Source organism: Lupinus angustifolius, chromosome LG16, assembly GCF_001865875.1.
Source record: "Lupinus angustifolius cultivar Tanjil chromosome LG16, LupAngTanjil_v1.0, whole genome shotgun sequence".
NCBI lineage: Eukaryota > Viridiplantae > Streptophyta > Magnoliopsida > Fabales > Fabaceae > Lupinus > Lupinus angustifolius.
In genome coordinates, this window is record NC_032024.1 from 8,126,248 (window position 1) to 8,135,368 (window position 9,121).

Genomic DNA, 9,121 nt, shown 5'->3' on the forward strand with positions numbered 1-9,121 from the left:
AGGTGTTCCTAGGCCACTGATACCTAACAGCGGTATCTTGAACATATGGGACATCAAGAAATTTCACAAATCAAACTCTTACGCGGGCAATGGGTTTCTGGCCACAGTTGGAACTTGGATGGATGGTTAGGTAAATTGTTGTATGGTTAATATTTATTCTCCTTGTTTATTATCTCAGAACAAGCTTCTTTGGGAAGAACTTTTGCAATTGAAGATGAATATGGGTGACATAGTTAGGTGTTGTTTTGGTAATTTTAACTCTGTTAGAAGTATGTCTAAAAGGAGAGGAGTTGTAGGTGGGGGTTGTAAAAGAGATATCCAATGTTTCAATGACTAGATTAGAGAGATGGAATTGGTGGATTTGTCGTTAATTGGGAGAAATTTCACTTGGTACCATTCTGGAAATGGTGCTTTGAGCCGGCTTGATGGGTTCCTCTTATCAACATGGTGGTTCTTGAATTGGCCAGACACATGACAATGGGCATTGAATAGAGATTTCTCCAATCATTGTCCGATTATCTTAAGGCAGAGGAAGATAGAAAAAGGTCTGATTCCTTTCCGGTTCAACAATTGTTGGATTCGGCATAAGGTTTTTGCACTGCTGGTTTCAAAAGCGTGGAATGAGGTTGGGGCTTTCGGGAGAAGGGCTTACATTGTGAAGGAAAAATTGAAGTATTTAAAAGAAGCTTTAAAGTTTTGGAATAAGGAGACTTTTGGTTGTTTGGATACTAATTTGTCTAAATTGTCTATGGATATTCAAGAACTAGATATCTTGGGTGAGAGTTCGTTTTTGGATTCAGATTAGCTATCTCTTTGCAAGAAGCTTTAGGTTGAGTGGTGAAAAACAGCAAATTTGAGGGATAACTTATTCAGGCAAAAGTCTAGGAGTAAGTGGTTGGAGGAGGGGGATGCAAATACTAGCTATTTTCATGCTTGCATTAATAATGAAAGGCGGAGAAATCAGATCAGTGGAGTTTGGATTAACGAGGTGTGGCTTGAGGAAGACCTGATTTTGAGGAATGGGATAACAAATTACTTTAAAAACTTGTTCTCTGTGGGGCCTACGATTAAACCGACTTTGGACGGGATAGATTTTTCCAAGTTGAGTGCTAATCAAATTCACGATCTGAATACGGTTTTTTTGGATGAGGAAATTAAAAGGGCGGTTTGGAGCTGTGCAGGTGATAAGAATCCTGGTCCACATGGCTTTAACTTCATATTCTTCCAGGATTTCTAGGAGGTGGTTAAAGAGGATATTATTCTTTTTATCCAAGAATTCCATGCAAATGGCAAGATCCCGAAAGGTTTGAATTCTTCGTTTATTGCTTTGATTCCAAAGACAAAGAATCCAAACAAAACCCAGGACTATAGGCCGATTTCTCTAGTTGGATCCTTGTATAAAATCCTTTCGAAGATTTTGGCTGGTAGACTAAAAGGTGTTATGAGTTCTTTAATCTCTCCTTCTCAATCAGCTTTTGTTCACGATAGATATATTTTGGATGCGGTTGTGGTGATTAATGAGGTAATTCATTTTGCAAATAAAAATGGGAATGGTTGTATCTTGTTTAAAGTTGACTTTGAGAAGGCATATGACTCGGTGGATTGGACTTTCCTAGACTACATGCTTAATCGATTTAGGTTCTCAACTAAATGGAGGAATTGGATCAATGCTTGTCTCTCCTCGACATCCATGTATGTTTTTATTAATGGAAGGAATTCGACTTTGAAAGTCAATTCAAACAAAACCTCTTTGTTTGGTTTTGTAACACCTCAGTGGTATAGTGACTATTTATCCCTGAGGTCACGGGTTCGAGTCGCAGAAGTCTCCCCTCGAAGGGGAATAAAATACTGCAGGGAGTATTTAAGCTTAATGAGTGGCACGCTCAGTGTATTCATCGGTCGGGAAGGTCGCATGTCAGGACTGGGGTATTACTGGTGGCATGCTCAGTGTGTGTATGGGCCTGAGAGGTCGCATGATATAACTGTGGTGTTACAAAAAAAGGCTAGCTTAATGGTAGCAACTCATGTGAATAATGACTATTTATCCCTGAGGTCATGGGTTCGTGTCGCGGGAGGCTCCCCTTTGTGGTGGAATAAAATACTGCATGGTGTATTTAAGCTGGTGGGTGCCACGCTCAGTGTATTCATGGGTCGGGGAGGTCACATATCAGCACTAGGTATTACCGGTGGCATGCTCAGTGTATGTATGGGCCTAGGAGGTCGCATACATAACTGAGGTGTTACAGGCTTAAGGTTATCGGAGTCGGTTATTTCAGCAGTGGTTAATTTTTTGTATTGTAAGGTTGGTTCTATCCTTTTTCTTTACTTGGGTATTCCTGTAGGGAAAATCAAAGGAAAATATATACTTGGCAGTGTATGATTGAGGTGATTTCAAAGAGGCTTGTTGCATGGAAATGCAAACACATCACTTTTTGAGGGAGATTAATTTTGTTGAATTCAGTGTTATCCAATATCCCTACTTATATACTTTCTCTCTATAAAGCCCCAAAGAAAGTCTTAGCTAAAATTGTTAGCTTGCAATAGGAATTTCTTTAGGGGAATAAGAGAGGTGGTAAAGGTGTTGCTTGGGTGGCTTGGGCTGATGTTTGCAAATCAAAGGAGCTTGGTGATCTTGGTGTTAGAGATCTTTCTCGATTCAACGACGCGCTTTTGGGGAAATGGAGATGGCGTAGACTACAACAAAGTGAGGCTTTTTGGGTCAAGGTAATTAATTCAAAATATGGTACTGACTATAGTGTATATAGCAATATTTCTGCCTCGAGATGGTGGAAGGATTTGGGGAAGTTGGGATCATTGACTGGAGAAGGAGGCGGGTGGTTTGTTGATAATGTTTGGAAGGAAATTGGGAATGGTCTTCAAAGTCTCTTCTGGCATGATGTTTGGGTAGGCACTCAGAGTTTTAAGGTAGTTTATCCCAGATTGTTCAATCTTGCTCAAAACCAGAATGCTTAGGTGGGAGACAACCCATTGGGATGAGCATGTGTGGGTTTGGGATTGTATTTGGAGGAGAAGCTTATTTGGTAGAGAGGAGACTCTTGCTATGCATTTGTATGTTTTGATTCATAATCATTCTTGTAAAATGAATACTTTGGATACTTGGAAATGTGTTGGGATTGTTTGAAATATATTATTATATGAAGTCCCACATTGCCTAGAATTAGAATAGAGTATAATATCAATGTTATATATTGGACTCAAGTCCCTTGTTATAATGTGCACCAGATATAAGTACCAAATAGAAACACCCCATGGGCAGGTGGGCCCATGGGTGTGCTAGAGATTGTAATCCTAATTCTCTAATAATATCTTGGTAGCCGCTCAGCGCTCCCGGGGATGTAGGCACAATTGGCCGAACCCCGTTAACAAATTCTCTTGTTTCTTCTCTTCCATTACTCGTATGTCCTTTATTTGATTGCTTGTGGCCAACGCTGCGCAACGATCGCTTCCGCTGCACCAACAAGTGGTATCAGAGCCGATGGTTCGGTTGGGACCTGGTGGACTCAAGGATGAGTGGACCGAAAAGTGTGTGGTACCCACACTTAAGGGGGAGATTTTTGGGTTTATTCAAGTGTGAAGTCCCACATTGGATATGCAGGGATGAGTGAAAGAGTTTATAAGAAGGAAAGGCCCGTGGAACTAATGCCGTAAGGTTTTGGTTCAAGACGTGGTGTCTCACTTGTGACTCTTCACTCTTCCCATACCCATGTAACAATGGAACTCCCCGGTGGTTAGAGGCTCCCGGTCGCAGTCTGGTCCAACAAGTGGTATCAGAGCCAATTGGTAGATGGCTCTTAGCCCAGACGTCAGATAATGACTAAAGAGGGTGAAGGCGTGATGGCTAGAAAATGTGCGTCAAAGGTAATGGCAAAGATAGAGTAGATGAGTTGAAGGAGAAGGAAACATGGCGGAACTTTAGTGTGGGCGATGTATGTGTTGATCCAAAACCCCATAAGTTCATGTATCGGGTTAGGATCAAGGTGGAGATAGAGACAAAGGTGTTGAGTTAGATGCTGACAATATATCTCTAGATGTTGAGAGAATGTTCTCATTGAAGATGGGAAAAAGAATATCGTAATGGCGTGTGTGAGACGTCATAGTGAAAGATATTAATTGTTAGCAGATCCACAAAAGCACAAGGGCGATGGCTGACTTTGATATAGGGTGTGACATAGGCATTGGCTTTGATGCAAGTTGTAACACGAGCATTGGTAGAGATGTAGAGGTGTGACATGGGCATTGGCTTGGATGCAGACATTAGTTAGCATTGACACAGGGTGTGTTGTAGGTAGTATGATAGTTCTTTTGAACTAGGATTGTCGGAGTAGACAATGGTGGTAGCGGTTGAGGCTTTCCAAGGAAGCTCCAAGATTCAGTTTGACTGAGTATTGAAGAGGACGATTGTTGGTGAACTTTTGTGTAGAGGTTCCAATATATCGAAAGACTTCTTAGCAATAGGTGGCTAAGCGGCGTGTTCCATTTGATGGCGGTACGGGAAGTTGTACTACAAGTTTGGAGAGCTAGGCTCTTGGTAACATCATCAAAGATACTCATAAGGTCTATACTGTAGGGGAGCAGTTAAAAAGATTTAGACATTAAACAAGGTGAAGTCATATATTCGCTAAAGTGGAGATTCTTGTGTAGATTTCCTAAGGAGCGAGATATTTGTCTATTTCAATCAAGGTGGAGATTGTTGGGATTGTTTGAAGTATATTATTATATGAAGTCCCACATTGCCTAGAATTAGAATATAGTATAATATCAATGTTATATATTGGACTCAAGTCCCTTGTTATAATGTGCACCAGATATAAGTACCAAATAGAAACACCCCATGGGCAGGTGGGCTCATGGGTGTGCTAGAGATTGTAATCCTAATTCTCTAATAATATCTTGGTAGCCGCTCAGCGCTCCCGGGGATGTAGGTACAATTGGCCGAACCCCGTTAACAAATTCTCTTGTTTCTTCTCTTCCATTACTCGTATGTCCTTTATTTGATTGCTTGTGGCCAACGCTGCGCAACAACGCTTCCGCTGCACCAACAAAATGGGGGTTAGATGGCTCTGGTGATTATGTGGTTAAATCTTCCTACTTGACTCAGCTGAATCAACAACAATCCCCTTTAGGTAATGTTTTAAAAAAGTGTTGGATTAACTGTGTCCTTCAAATATTTGTTGTTTTGTTTGGAAGTTGCTGAGAAGAAGACTTCCAACGAAGGATGAGCTATTTAAAAGAAATATTATTCTTAGGATCAGCGATATGACTTGTATGTTATGCAATAATCATGTTGAGTCCATTGATCACCTATTTATATCTTGTGACTTTGTTGCAAGTGTTTGGAAAAGGTTCTACTCTTGGCTGCAGATTCCCTTTACATTACCATATACAATTCTTGATCTTTTCAATCTTCATAACTCGCTTGGAAGAGGAATTAATGCTAATCTATGGCGATTGCTTTGGTTTGCGATGGTTTGGTCTATTTGGATTATGCGAAATGAAACAATTTTTTTTGAGAAGACACTAAGCTATGTGCATTTATTTGATTTAATTCAAACTAGATCTTGGATTTGGTTCATCAATGTTACAAACAACACTTCTTCTTTATCTTTTGCAAATTGATGTATGGACCCAAAAGTTTGTATCATCCTAAATTCTAAGAAGATCACTACTTGATCTTTCTCTTGTATTGGGTGGGCACCTTTTGTACCCATTTTAATATAATTTTTCCTTATCGAAAAAAATAGAGTTATTAGACATAAAATATAAATGTCATAAGGATAACCTCCGAAATTTCGTTTTCTCCCCTTTCTCCTTCAAAAAAATGTTTTCCTATAAAAAGAGAACATTAATGGTATATTTTAGGCATTAAGAGTTTGAAGGCTTTATTTTTTATGAGGTTAATTTCTTTATTCCGTAATAAGTGTCTATATCATTTGTTAGAAGAACCTAAAAATCAAGGATTTATTTTTGGTCCATGCAAAATAATTATAACTGTATTTAGTAATGTTTTCCTATATCATCTAATAAATTATTGCATACCCATCAAAGTGAAAGGGGAGTGTTCTGTAAGCATGTTGTCTTGGAATTGATCCCAAGATTATTCATCGATGGAATCTACGCTTAGACACATTATCGTACCCCAAAAAGTTAGATCCTCGAATGAAATATACCTAAGAGGTTTCCTCATGATAGAATTGTAGGACACAAAATATAAATACCCAAGTACAAATCCAAAATGTTTTTCTCCCCCTCGCATTGAAAAATGTTTGCCTATAGTAATTTATAAAGTGATATATTTATGAAGATTTATATATAATTAGTATATCATTTACTTTTCATTTTGATTACTTTTTGTAAGGGTCAATGATAATTAAATATGAATTATGGAAGATACAATGATAATATATAAAACTTATATACTATAGTGTATATATCTTTTTCTCCATTTTTATTCCATTTCAAGTGTCTGAAATTTGTTAGTAAAACCTTAGAAATGAAAATTTTAATTTTTGGTACATGCAAAACAATTTATATTTGCATTTAATTATGTTTTACCATATCATCAATCTAATCAATTAATTATATTTGTCAAAGCCGAAGGGGTGTTCCCCATAAGCATGTACCCAACCTGTTCATCTGTCATGTGCCCTGTTATTTTGTTTGTTAATTTATTTTCTACATGTCTACTTAAATATCACTCATTAAATCTATATCAGTTTTAAAAGTTGTGGAGGTATCAAACTATTTATTTTGTAACTTTAAATAAATTGATAATATAATTTTATTAAATATATGATGTTCAAACATTAATTATAAATTAATTTCTAACATAAATATGTGAATTTCATTTATATGATGCCCACTTATTTATGAAGGTAGAATGAAATTCACAGCCATCTATATACAAATACTTGGGGTTACATTGTATCATCGGACAACAGACCAAAACATTAGACGATGTCCTTCTCTTCAATGGATTAGAAGATACAACTTCTCCACCATGCTTCGGCACTTAAATGCGTATGTGCATTAGTAATCAACTCTCTCTCTCATTTTCATAAAAATTATTCAACTTCACCCGAGAAAGCAAAAGATACATGGACATGACATCTTCATATGTCCTCTCAAAGAATCACACAAATACGTGTTAGGGACACATCTGCTATCCCACATTTTGTGTCACTCTATGTATCATGGGTTTATGATTGGTCAAAAATATATATTAAAGTTAAAATTTAATTATTAAATATTTTTCTGACCAATCATAAACTCATGATATATGGAGTGTCACAAAGTATGGGACAATAGATATGCTCCCTAACTATATGTTCTTAAAATCAATTAATTAATAAATGAAATACGTTAAGATTTTATCTTAAAATCAAGTAACATTTATGTGTCATTCCAAAGGATCACTGCCACATCTCCAAAACTTGCTTAACCGATCATGATAATTCATAAATTTTGTAGAGTCATACAGGTTATGCAAGTGTGTCATGCACATCTCCAAATTTCAAACATGCAATAAAACACAATTCAATTACTCCTCTTGAACACAAGTGTTCCAACGACAATCATCAACAATTTGAGGCTATATTTTAAGTCAAGTCATATAATAACCCACATTTTACCTATTTGTATTATGTATATTAGCTTATTTTCTAGAATGAATATTTAATTTTTATATATTTTATTTTAGATAATTATATTATATTTTTTGTATTTAATTATATATGAAATTATTATTTTGTTTATAGTTTGAGATAGAGTATAGAGTCTCTATATGATATAAATTACTGCAAAAGAAATATACTATAAGAAAGAATAAATATTTAATCTTTGATTTGATTGTACTTTGACACCTATTCAAAAATGTGATATTCCTCATCTGAAAAAATTGGAACAAAGATGAACATGAGATAATGTTCGAATATGGGGAATATGACATAAAAATGTTAATTTTTGAGTGTTTCAAATAACATAATATGTTCTACATTTAAAAAGTAATTTAAAGTAATCATATATAACTTCTTCGGCCATTTTTGCATCAATTATTGTAAAATTATTTGCATTGTATATTTTACAAAATTGAATTTATTATCAACCAATAAATTTGTCTTTCAATTACCACAAGTTAAATGAAATTAAATAAAAGTATACATGTTTAATTACATGCTCTTTAAGTATATTTTGCAATTATATAGTAATAGTAAGGTAAAGTTGTGATATAGAAATTATGTATGTTCAATTACTTATATATCTTAAATATATTTTACCTTTATATAATAGTATATATATTTTTAGTATAGATAAAAAAAATTGTTAAAATTTGTCCGATACTCTATGAAGTATGAAATCTAAAATGCTCCTATAATATATAGATAAATCCAAACTAAATTTTGATATAAATTTATTACTTGGTAGATGAATGCATTAATATCAACTACTTGCCATATTGAACCAAAAAATATATATATAATGTACCAAAAAAACTACTTGCCATATTCAATTATTTAAATTAATTCATATAAAAATTGAAAGGGAGGAGGAGTCACTTTCCCAATAAAAAAGTAGTTTTATAAATGTGCATTATTGGTGTAATTTTTTACATTATCAATCTATTATTTATTATTCATGTGTATTATTTTTATTAAAAAGACATCACTAATTACTAACACATAGTGATGGCAACGGGTACCCAGATCTATGGGTACCTACAAAAAATACTCGTAACGAGTTGGGTCTGTGTCCGTGTTTTGGACACGTAGGTAACAAGACTCGAGATTTTAATACCCACTGTTGGATGGGTCTATGTTCAGGCAATGAGGTACTCAGACTTATGAGTACTCATACCTATATATATAGGAGATTCACTTACTCCAAGAGTAAGTTTAAACAACTTACTTCACATCTTAGCCATCAATTCTAGGAAAACTCAATAGTTTGAATTAGTGAGTAGATTTATATCATCATATTTCCCTAGAACTGATGGCTAAGATGTGAAATGTGTAGATCCACATATATATATATATATGAGCAGAGATCTGTTTACACTTAAGTTAAGTTACACTAATTACACTCAATATTAGCCATTCATTTTCTT